General features: G+C 37.6%; 1 pseudogene; it reads left to right on the plus strand.

Annotated features, from left to right (window-relative positions):
• Positions 1-806: 806 nt before the first annotated feature.
• LOC149175912 (UDP-N-acetylglucosamine diphosphorylase 2 pseudogene) lies at positions 807-1,578 on the plus strand (annotated as a pseudogene).
• Positions 1,579-12,617: the final 11,039 nt, after the last annotated feature.

Below are 12,617 nucleotides of genomic sequence, written 5' to 3' on the forward strand. Positions count from 1 at the left end.
AACATTGTGGAAAATAAATTTTTTTAATTTAAATGTTTTACTTCATATTTCTCTCTTCAATGGTTTATAACAAAGGAGAGAGTGAATAACTTCTTACAAAATCAAGTGTAATAAATTTCGAAGGGTTTAAATCTCCAATACGACATTAGTTCATTGTGTCTTACTTGAAAGGGTAGGTGTTCTTATTTGGGATTTCTCAATTTTAGACTGAGATTTAAGTTTTGAGTGTACAGTGAAATTTAATTAAATTTGAAATTAGGAATTATCTAGATAATTTCAAGTAATTATTATTTTTCAAAAATTAAATTAATCAATAAAAAATAGAATATGTTAATTAGGGACTTCATGCTTTCTAAATTGTAAATTGTTAGGAATAATGCTTGTTTTAGAAATTGGTTTGAAGGATATTGGAGTTTGTTGAGAAATTTTCTCAACAACAATCTCCTAGATTAGAATATATTGGATCTCATATGCACTATACTAGTGGATGTATTTTGGTATTGATATGCAATATACAAATATTATTTTGTGTGTAATCTCTGTATTATTCATGCTCCTTAAATTTTTGATATCGTATTAGATCCAGTTCTGGCTTAAATCCTTCACAAGAGGGTGAGGAAGATGTAGAGGCATGATAGCTAATCCTCCTCTATAAATAAGTAGATTAGCATAGAAGAATGATTTGTTGTGAGTGTTCTTTCTATAGTTACATTCGCGTGTGTATTTCTTTGTTGTGAATGAGACACACTTGTGCTAAGATTTGAGGCAGTAAAAGAAAGCATGGGAATGATGGTGCTTATTCATTAATGAAATCCTCAAAATGCTCGGATGATGTGGCGATGAAAGGGATCAAATATGTTAATTTCTATGGAGTTGACAATGCTTTGGTCCATGTTGTGGATCCAATGTTCCTAGGTTAATGTATTGATAAAGATGTAGCTAATGCAGCTAAGGTTGCTTGTAATGTATATTCGTAAGAGAGGGTTGGTGTGTTTATCCAATAGAGCAAAGGAGGATCTTCCAGAGTAATAGAATACAGTGAGATGGATTCTTCCACGACATATGATATAAGCTAGGAGACAAAGCGTCTTCTATTAAATTGGAGTAATGTATGCTTGCACATGTTTCTATTGGAATTTTTTTTGAGCCAGGTTATCGAAGAGCTTGAACATGAAATTATTTATCTTATGGCGGAGAGGAAAATGCCTTTTATTGACAGGAATATATTGGCCATAAAGTTGGAGCAATTTATATTTGTTGCATTTCCTTATGCACCTTTAATGGCCCTCTTTGAGGCATTGCATTAAGAAGAGTTTGCACCTGTAAAAAATGCAAGTTGCAATACAACTGATACACCTAAAACTGCCTGAATTCTTGTTCCCCATCTTCATACTTGTTGGATTATTATTTGTGACACATTTAGTGCCTTTGTACACAACTGGGGTGGAGGTCTCACCAGTTTTCTCTAATGTGGGAGAAAATTTGAAAGATGTTTGTCATGGGTGAACTTTCTATGCTCCATGCAAGCTCATGACTTTGGTGGAATTTTCATTAATAACTATTGCAATTTTAGAATGAATCTTGAAATTATTTGTGACACGACATAAGCAATTGATTGGTTCCAGTGGTAGAGGTATTTAAATTTCATCGATTATAAAGGTGTTGAAGCATACTAAATTTGCAATTTTGTGAATAAGATATATTATCTGCATGAATCTCTCTCTTAGGCACTTAGGCTCTACCCTCCTCTACCCATAGAAAATAAACAAGTCTCACAAAATGTGGTTTTACCTGAGGCACATCAATTAAGAAAGAATCGTTTGGGTTGCTAAGTGATCACTCTACAAATCTAAATCATGATACAGAAGCAGCTATGGTGGAGGATAACGTGTGAAAATTCTCTGGTGCTAGAATTTTTTATTGCAATCAAGCTACAAATTTTTTGGTTGGTGTAGTTGTAATGTTATTTTATTCATTCATTCTCAGTATGAATTTGTGGTGATAATAATTGGATAGTGAAGGCCACAAAAAAAATGAGTAATATTAGGTTTGTTGGTTGCTTTGTTAAGCTATATGTTTTCCATTTTCTTTTAATTTTTTTGTAAAACGTGTAGGACCAATCACTGAACAATGTAACATAATCTAAATTAGTGGTTCTTGCAGCTCAGAAACACTTGAACACATCACTAGTTTGATTGTATTTACATACTATTCAGTTTATTGTTCTTGGTGCTCAGAAACCACTGAACAACTACTATTGGTTATAGTATGAGATCCTTGTGTGTTAGACAGGTCAAGTTGTATGATTAAATTTTGAATACATTCAGTATCCATACTTCCTTCCAAGAAACTGATAGATAGATGAAAGATAAATATTTGATAGATGGTGGTATGTCCATAGAGTGATTCAGTTACTTGACAACTTTTCTTGTAGAAACCCTCACTAGTTGAGTATGTCAATATCACTGATCATACAAGTACGTCAATGATGGTTAGAGGTAGTTGTGTCTTAAATGGGTCAAGTGGTAAGCTCGAAGTTGTGGTGAAGAAAGAGCGTAGTTCAAGAGATTGCAAAGTGGGTATAAGTGCTGATGAAGATCATACCAAAATACCAGACAAATGTGACTTGAATGTGCATTATATGTGTTTTCTATATTTTTATTTATAAAATAAACATTATGGGAAGGGTTTTGGGAATACATTGTATTTTAGAAATTGTTTTGCAAGACCTTGGAGTTTGTTGAGAAATTTTCTCAACAACATTCTCGTAGATTAGAATATGTTGGATCTCATATGCACTATGTTAGTAGATGTATTTTGGTGTTGATATGCAATCTACAAATGTTATTTTGTATGTAATCTCTATATTATTTTTTCTCCTTAAATTTCTAATATAAATGGTTTTTGAATAGAGTTAGAGATATAGAGGGATGAATTCTTGATATATTTTCAAATAAAGAACAATGTGTTTTGTTGGAAAAAATCCTTGCCCTTTTAGAATATGTACCAATTAAATGCCCCCCAACTATTGAATTTAAAAAATGAGTTTTCAATAAAATTCTTAGCCATTTTGGGGGAATTAAACTTCCCATGGGGTGTTTAGGCTCAAGCCTCACACAATCCCGTGATAAAGCATCTCATTATGAGTGGATTAGTCTTCTTCCATCCAATAAACGGACTAGCCCCAACCTATGCTCAGCCTAACCAAGAAGAAAAAATAGAAGAAAAAAAAGAAAAAAGAAAAATTCCAAGCTTCATGTGGAACACCTACCAATGCATGTTGCAAAGCGGCATGTTACATCACTCAAATGTTATACATTCCAAAAGTATATATGATGGTTGGGAATGTGTTCGTGAATTTTATTTGAAATCATATTATATGAGAAATTTTATTTAATTATTATACAATTTATTTTAAATTTAGATTTATTATGTATTAACATAAATCTAATTTGTTAAGGTATATATATATTTTAATATAAATAAAGTTTTCACCTCAAGTGATTTTTTTCCTCCGAAAAAAGTGTAATTTTATTACCACTAAAGAATAATATTACATTTTGCTGATATATGGCATGCATGTATTCATTAATGGTTTCTATGACTGCTGAAAAAGAGCTGCTGAGAGAGCTGAAGATTATAGATCCGATATGCCAAAAATAGTAGATATCAACTAAAAGAGTGTTGAAAAGAAGAACATGATAGTGTATGCTTCTAATATAATTACAAAAACAAAAACTAGGTTGTGTGGGCAACCCATTTGACTGTTTTGTAGTTGATAATATTAATTTAAAGGTGGAGATGAAAAACAAAAATTGTTGTATTGTGTCTCCAATTTGTGTTGTCCTCATTAATGAGGGGCCTGTGATAAAACTCATGAACCTCACCTTCAATATTCTATGTTCTTTTACATGCCCCACGAATGAGTGAAATACCCTCTTTAGAGAGGGTTTTTACAAAGGTGTTGTGTTCCCTATAAATGTGAGAGATAGAGAAAAATGAGAATGTTGATTTTCGGCAAGATATATCATATAACAATGGTTGGATCCTAAGGTTATAACATATATTTTATCCTTTTGTCCCGTTTATTATGAGTTGAGAGTCCCTGAAAATTTGAAGGGATGTGATGTTCTAGTCCTAAGCAAACAACATTAACAACTTGAGGGCCATGAGTTTAGCATGGTCGTTTATACCATCTCCCAACTCAATTTCATTTGGAAAGAATGTTTATCATCTATGTGTAGGACTGCACCACCTCCACATAATTTAGGATTTCCCTGTGCTGCCCCATCGAACAATCCCTAGGGGTTATTTTATTAATTTGAGGATGGGGAGAAATTATGGCACAACTAACTGGAGGTGCTTTAGGCAAGAGATCCAGAATGGATATGGATTAAGTAGTTGTATTTTATAGAGGAATCGAACAATTGTTAAAAATAACCTTATTCCTAGCTAACCAGATACCCCATCCTGTTAGGAGAGGGAGAACAATAAAGTCCCTAGTTCCTCCATTGGTGATACATCCTTTCTAGGCTTCCATAAGGTTTGGACCAATGCATTTACAGAACTAACTAAGCTTCACCTCGAGTGATTTAATCTTTTTGTTATATAATAAATTTGGAATTATATATGAAATACCTTTTGAAGAAAAAAGAAAAGTTCTTAAAACATAAAATAATTTTTTTATTTTCAATTACTTTATAGATAGATATATAAATAGATAAGTTGATATCAAATTACTTTACTTAAATAAGATATTGAAATATTTTTTTTTTGTAAATAAGATAAGTTATATCATTGTAAAGAGGAAGTAATTACAAAGGTTGGATTGTAAGGGACAAAGTCTCCATCACAAGAGCCAACTGCATTGTCTGTTCTAACTGTTAACTTGACTGAGATACATTGCAAATTTACAAAATTTGGGTTATGTTTACATTGAGATTACAGAGATTAGTACACCGAAAGCCAACAGAAACCCGATTTGCAGGAGACTCCAAAGAGAGACCAGAGGACTGAGTCACACTTGGACAGAGAGCACCGAGGGCCTTTATTCTCTATGTCGGTTTCGAAGCCACATTCTTTGTTGCGACCTTGCATCCTTGGGGGATGTTGAACAAAAAAGTACTTGCAATAGTCATTCCGGATTTGGAGTAACAAGTTTGTCATCTAGATTAATCGGGCGTTCCTGAGTGCTCCCCTCCTGCAGTACAAAAGTGGATGGGTGGCTGGAGGAGGCACCTACCATCCATTTCTTAATACTTGGAGAAAAATGGACATGCAAATGAACCTTGGCCATGAACTTATTCTTTAAAAGTATGTATTGCGGAGATTCTCGGGTTATGAAGCGATAATGGTGAATCGCTTCGACGAAAATCACAAATTTTTCCGTAAGGCTGTCGATTTTATTTTCAACCACCTTGGAATTTTCAACCTAGGATAGAAGTTTTCTCTAGCTATGGTGAGAGTTGGGTCGGGTGTCCAAGCAAAGCTAGCTTCCACTTCTTCTGAGGGAACACCTCTGCGAAGAGCTCTAGCTTGAGCCTCAAGGCTAGAAATTCTCTCTTGGTTTTCAGGGTTCACCACCACAGTGTAATTCAAAGTTGCTCGCCTCGTGGAGGATGCAACACGGGTGATGGGAGGAGAACCAAAATAATTCCAATGAGAAGTCGCTTTGCTGCGCTTGTGTCCTTGACTGGGAGCCAGGCTAGAGCTACACTTATGTGCCATGGGAGAGGGGGGGTGTGGACAACCGACTGAGAGCTGAGGAAAGATGGTAAGACCAGAGAACATGAACAAAGGGAACGATGGGAAGAAGAGTGCAAGGGATGATACTCATAGAGGCGTGTGGACCTCGGGGGATGAGGAGTTGAGGAAAGGGGAGTGATGATGGCGCGTGGGAGGTAGAGGAGATAGGTGGAGGAGAGGGTACCTCACTGAGCAGATTGGAAAGGAGGGCGGTGTCCTCCCAGGTGAGAGGGGTCGTGGGTGGGTTAACAAGGATGGTTGTCAAATAAAGGATGGCCCTGGCCATATAAACATCAGAACCACAGTCCTCCCTATTCCTTGACCAATCATTGATGTGACTAGGGATTTTTGAACAATTATTGTTCGTTTTATGGTTTTCCTTGACATTGATAGCTTCACAGTGCTGACGTAGATCTCCTTCTTCCAGATTGTGCCATGACCTGGATCTCAGCTGTAGGCTCCCTACTGTCCCCTCATTGGAAAACCTGTTTGCCAACTTGTTCTCTTCTCTTCTAATTTCCTACAAATTTAGCCCTTCCATGCTTTCAATTTTATTTTTAATTCTCAGCGGGATTCTATTTAGGTGCCAATTATCCAAAACCGTGGTTGCATCCATCCCCTACTGGAGTGTCTTGCAGACCTGAGTAGCTAGAGTTGAATCACCTTCAATGATCAATGGGCTTAGCTTGTGGCTTTTCATGATGGTGATTCCGTGTTCCAATGCCTGTAATTCTGCTGTGTTATTGGTTGATGAACCAATGTTACCCTTGTATATCCAGAGTATTTCCCCTTGAGCGTTCCTGAAGACACCTCTAAATCCTGCCAAGCCTAGATTACCTTTGGCTGCACCATCGTAATTGAGCTTAATAGATCCCTGCTCTGGGGGCAACCATTTGTCATTCTGTCCTCTATTTCTGGAAATAGGGGGGGCCTTAGGGGCGCAAGCTAGATGGAGATCCAGCATGGTAACAATTCTCAAGTCTGTGCTACTGGGAGGGTCGTTGGCTTCTTGAAGAAGTTATGATGCCACCGACTCCCGAATATAATTCTTGATCTTTAAAAGGTTGATTTCTTCCTATGAAGAAGTTCCCCTGAAGATTCTGGCGTTGCATTCCTTCAAGAGCGCCCAACAAACAATACCTGGGACGAGATTCCAAGCCTTATTAACAGGAGGAAAGGGGGGGAAGGATGAACGCCAGTTAGAGATGGTGTTGAGGATGGAGGAGGGTTCCCAATCTGATCCTTTAAAGACCAAATTAACCCAATCCCATAATTTAGTCGCATAGGGACATTCATTCAGTAAATGATTTGAAGTTTCTTCTTTTTGCTGACATAGATGGCATCTGGAGGGTCCAATAAAACCCTTTTTTTGGAGGTTTTCCTAGGTTAGAATTTTCCTATGAAAAACAAGCCAGAGGAAGATGGATATTTTTGGCCAATGTTTTCTGTCCCACATTGATTTCCATTTGGGGTCTGGTTGGATTTGATCATGTTGAGCTATGTATCTATATGCTTCCTTTATATTTAAGTGCCCTGTTGGGTTTTGTCCCCCAATGGATCTTGTCCTTGGAGGTGTCGTGGAGGATTTGTCTCTTTTGGAGTTCATTTGATAAATCATTCCAAACCTAAGGGTTGATAGGGGGAACCCACTCTTTCTGATCAATCCATTCTCTCCACCTGTCCCCTTCTATGCTAGGTTTCCAGTAGTGACAAACCCTTCTCCTACCCCTGTTTTGTGTCTCGAACTTGATCAGTTGATATTGATCCTTGTCGAGCTTTGGCATTTGCTGCCAGGCATCTTCCCATAAGAGTACCTTGTCCCCCTTCCCAACCTCCTAGAAGCTATGTTTTTTGATGATAGCCCGGTTCTCCCACGTTTGATTCCAAATAACTGAACCTTTGATGCTTCCATTGAGCCTTATTATTTTCTCTTGCGAGTGGGTGGGAGCATATTTTTCCTTCCATAGGATTCCCCAGGGGGAATTTGGATTTTCTATCCATCTCCATAGAGTTTTTTCTCCCAAGGCCTTTCCTAGGAGCTCAGTGTCCTTGAGTCCAAGGCCACCATCTTGTTTGGGCCTACACTTTTTTTCCCAATCTATAGAGACCATTTATGCTTTTTATCTACTCTTGCCCATAAGAAGTTCCTTTTAATATTCCTGATTGCGTTGGAGATTGCTTTTGGGGTAGCCAAAGTTGAATATAAGTAGTGCATGATTGCCTGTAATACTGATTTTACAAGAACTAGACGGCCTGCTAGATTTAGTGATCGGAAGGTCCAGTTTGCCATCTTTTCTAATTTAATTATCAATGCTTCCCAAGTGGAATGGGCCAGTGGCCTGTCTGTGAGGGGAACCCCTAGATATTTGGAGGGGAGAGTACTTATGGGAAAATCAAGGATTCTTGCAATGTTTCTTCGAATGGGAAGAGGAGTGTTGAAGAAGAACAATTTATATTTTTCTTGATTGATGGAGGTGCCAGAGGTCACAGATAAATTAGACATAATGGTTTTGAAGGAGGAAGCTTCTTTAGCAGTTGGGAGACCCACAATCAGGGTGTCATGCACAAATTGTTGATGCGTGGAAGGAGGAGCGAAAGCATAAGGCTTGAGAATGGATAGATCATTGGAAGATAAGGCAACAATAATGGAGCGCTAAGCCCTTCGGCCATTATAACAAAGAGAAAGGGAGAGATCGGGTCCCCCTGCCTGATGCCTCTTGAGGGGTGGAAAGGATGAGAGGGGGAGCCATTCAGGAGGATGGAGAAGAATGCTCCAGATGCCATCACCATTATCCATTTGATACTCTCTTTGTGGAACCCATAAGCAGCTAGAACTTCTCTCATGTAGGCCCAACTTATTTTATCGAAGGCCTTGGACATATCTAGTTGGATCATCATACCAGGTTTCTTTTACATATTGAGGGAGTCAATTAGTTCATGGGAGAGGATGATACTATCCATTATTTTCCCGCCTTTCAGATAGCCTAATTGATGATGAGAGATGAGAAGAGGCAATAAGGTTTTAAAGCGATTGAGCAAGACTTTGGAGATGATTTTGTAAATGAAATTACAGAGGGCTATGGGATGAAACTTGTTCGGGGAGTCTGCTGAATCGCCCTTGGGAATAAGAGTGAGAAAGGTGGCGTTGAGGGATTTTAGGACAGACTTTTGGATTTTGGATTCTTCTACTAGGGCATGGACATCATTTTTTAAGATTGACCACTATAATTTGTAGAAGTCATTGGTAAACCCGTCCTGTCCAGGAGCTTTCCCATTGGGAATAATCATGACTACTTCCTCCACTTCCTGAAGTGAAAGCTTTCTTAGAAGCATTTTGTTATGATCCGCGATGAGGATCTTGGGAATGTGATTTGTATTTTTTTTTATATCCTTTGCCTGATCATTTCTTGGATCCTTAAGGAGAGAACTGGAGTACTGGGTTAGCTCTTCTTCCATTTCCTCCTGTGAATGAATAAGGTGCCCCTCTTGGTTATTTAGAACCAAAATTCTGTTATTCCTTCTATGCTGGATCATCGATTTATGGAAAAAGGCAGTGTTCCTTTCTCCGCATTTTAGCGAGTTTATTCTAGATTTCTACTGCCATAACTTCTCTTCCTGAGTAGCTATTTACTCCCAGCTTTGCTGTAATTTTCGCTCTTCTTGTTTCCTATGGTATGTGATACCTTCTTCAATGATATGTTGTTGAAGGAGCGTCATTTTGAGCTCCATATTTTTTTTTGGTGATGATATTTCCAAATGTTTCTCTGTTCCATTTTTTATTTCCTCTTTGATGTATTTTAGTTTCTATTGAAAGGTGTACATCTTGTTTCTAGATATGGTTGTTGAGTTATTCCACCATTGCCTCATTTTGCCCAGGAAATCTAGGTGATCCAACCAAAAGGCCTCAAATCTAAAGGTCTTGTTTTTTTGACCAATAGAGATATGAAACTTAAGTGAGATTGGCCAATGATCGAAGGCTACTAGCAGAAGAATATGAGCTTCCATTTCCCAAGAGTTAAGGTAGGATTCCTCTAAGAGGAGGAACAATCTAGCCTGGAAGCTATTTGTCGATCACCCCCTCTTTTGTTATTCCAGGTGAAAGTATCATTGCTTGTAGGGATGTCGATGACATTGAGGCTTTCAATAGTAGATAGAAAGGTTTATGTGTCCTTGTCTAGTTTTCGAATTCTTCCCCCTTTTCCCCCCAGATTAATTATCATATTAAAGTCCCCAACAATGATTTTGTAAGGCATGTGAATGGAATCCATCAAATTAGAGATACATTGAAGAGTCTTGATTTGATCATTCACCTTATGGAGGGCATAGATATTAGTAATTCAGATGCTGTCATTAGAGCCTATAATTCTCAAGACCAATGTTATGGAGTTGTTATCACAAAACCTAACCCTGACAAGCTGCTGATCAGGTAGACCTTGAGTAATTGTTCCAAACCAACTTTTGGCTGAGGCTTAGCCTCCTCAACCTGAGAGGGCTCTCTCACTAGGTTAAAGATTTTGATAATGGATTAGATGGCTAATTCAATGAAACAAATGAAGGAGTGTAAATGGTTGAAACACAATCAATAAATATCCATTGGGCTTATGGAGTCAAAAAATGCTTAGTATGACAACAATATCAGCTGAACATGGAAGTCAGGGCATCAAAAGTTCAATATATCAGTTAACACATAGAAACATGTAGGAAACACAGTCTACAAATGCATGAAGTAAGTTATAACATTGCTAATGAGTTCTAAGTATCGTACATTCATACTACTGCAAATAAGGAAATAAGGACAAACATAAAACAAACCACCATTGAACTCTTTCTGAATCTTGAGAAGTAAAGCCAAAGTCCGTATTCATAAAAACATAATCTTCTACAATGACACAATATAAGTGTTTTCTCTGAAAATTTCCAACCCCAGGTGCCTTACAACTCTTGTCATATATAGAGTTTCTTTACAAGCTTGAATTCCTTCCTCCAGCAAGAGGGGAATTCCAATTTCTCTATACCTGACACCTATTAAACTTTAAACAAACTATTAATTACACCTGACTATAAACTAACAGTCTTAGAGACCTAATTTGACTAGGAGTGTAACTCCTTATCTATGCTAGAAACAACCTTAGCTACGAAAACTAACTCGTTCTTTGACATCTATCCCTATTCATCTTTGGCTTGAGTGATGACTTTAAACTTCATGCTAGCCTTTGATTGCTTATCCTTTAACTATCCCTGGATACTAGGAAAATTGCCCCTGTTTTTTCTGCTTTGGTCTCCAAAGTGGTTGCTTGAATTTTGCTAACCATTTTATCCCTTTTAATAACATGCAATGCCTTGAATTAGACCAAAGGTCCTGCTTATATACTCGTGCTAAGAAAAAACCCCTTAGATGTTGGTTGAAGCATGACAACTGTCTGAGCTACGAAATGATTGTTGTTTTTGTAGCGCAGAGTTTGGTGATATTAAATGCCTGTCATTCTTTGAATTTTCCTTTGTTTAGTGTTCAAAACTTCTGAGGTGACCCTTTTTATCTTCTGCAACAACATTCTTTTATAATGGTTCCCCACTTTCATTTCAAAATTGATTCATAAAACAAAACTGGTAGCTTCAGCAGTTTCGTAGCGCGCTACGAAACTGTTGTGCAGTATATGTCACTTTTAGCAGTTTCATAGCACGCTACGAAACTGCTGTGATTCAAGAACATTGTTTTTGTCATTTTTTGGGATTTTTTTATGGCTTATCCACTTTCTATGAGCCAAATAATCTGACATTATCTATCCAAAATAACCTTCAATCTTCAAAAAGTAACCTTCACATCAAAATTGTCCCAAAATTGCTTCACTTACTGTTTGCTTCATTTATGTTGAGGTTGTTCTTCTGGTTCATTCAGTTGAATCTTCAAATCTTCGATCTGTCTTTTCATCATTCAGATTCCAGTTCTCAATTTTTCATTGACCCTTCTGATATATCTTGCCTCTTTTATTGCAGGGACCATCCAAGTGAAATATTGAGCATGACAACTAACTACTTCAAGTATTGAAACTGTTTTATCTTCCCACAAAGCCTCCATTCTATTGAAATTGGCTTCCTTAACTGCATGTTTTCTTAATTTTTTCCTAAGTTTGGCAATCTCAAGATTGGCAAGCTTCAATTTCTTTTTTACCTCTTCAAAACTACATTCCTCTTGCTGAGTGATAACTGCCTTACCTCTGTCATCTTTGTGCAGTTGTGATGATGTTTCTGATGATGTTTCTTCATGTAATTCTGCTACCTCCCCTATCTCACTTGCTTCTGGCTGTGCCTTTTGTATCCTTCTTGAATTCCTTGTCACAGGTCTTCTCGGCTTGAACACAAACTCTGAGACTTGGTCATCAAATTGAAGCTTTTTGGAAGATTTAACTCTTTTGGTTTTGTTCTTGTTGGCTTCAAGTAGCTCTGCTTGGACCAGAGGAGTCTCTTCTATGTCGATGGCCTGGAGGAGATCGTTCAAACTTCCCTTTGAAGTTGGGCTTTCATTATCAATCACATTCTTCCCCTTCTCCTTGACTAATTGACTTCTTGTTACTGTTCTTTGGACAGTTTTATCAACAGACTGCTCTTGTACCACCTCATTGATCTGAGCCTTTTTCCTCTGTGACTGTTGAGGGGTGCCTTGGACTTCTAGTGGTGTTATAGGCTCCTTCACCTACTTTATGCCTTTCCATTTCACAAATCTTCTTGATCTTGTTTCCTCCTTATGAATTTCTGCTGGTGCAGATATCTCCTTAGCCTTAGGGCTAAGTCCTGTTTCAGTTTTAAAGCCTGTCATAAACAAGAAAGCATACCATTCTCTTCCAATCTTTTGAAGCTCATGTAAAACAATCAAC

Source organism: Pinus tabuliformis, chromosome 4_1 (assembly GCF_031772625.1).
Source record: "Pinus tabuliformis cultivar Carrire ecotype Pingquan chromosome 4_1, CPIR1, whole genome shotgun sequence".
NCBI lineage: Eukaryota > Viridiplantae > Streptophyta > Pinopsida > Pinales > Pinaceae > Pinus > Pinus tabuliformis.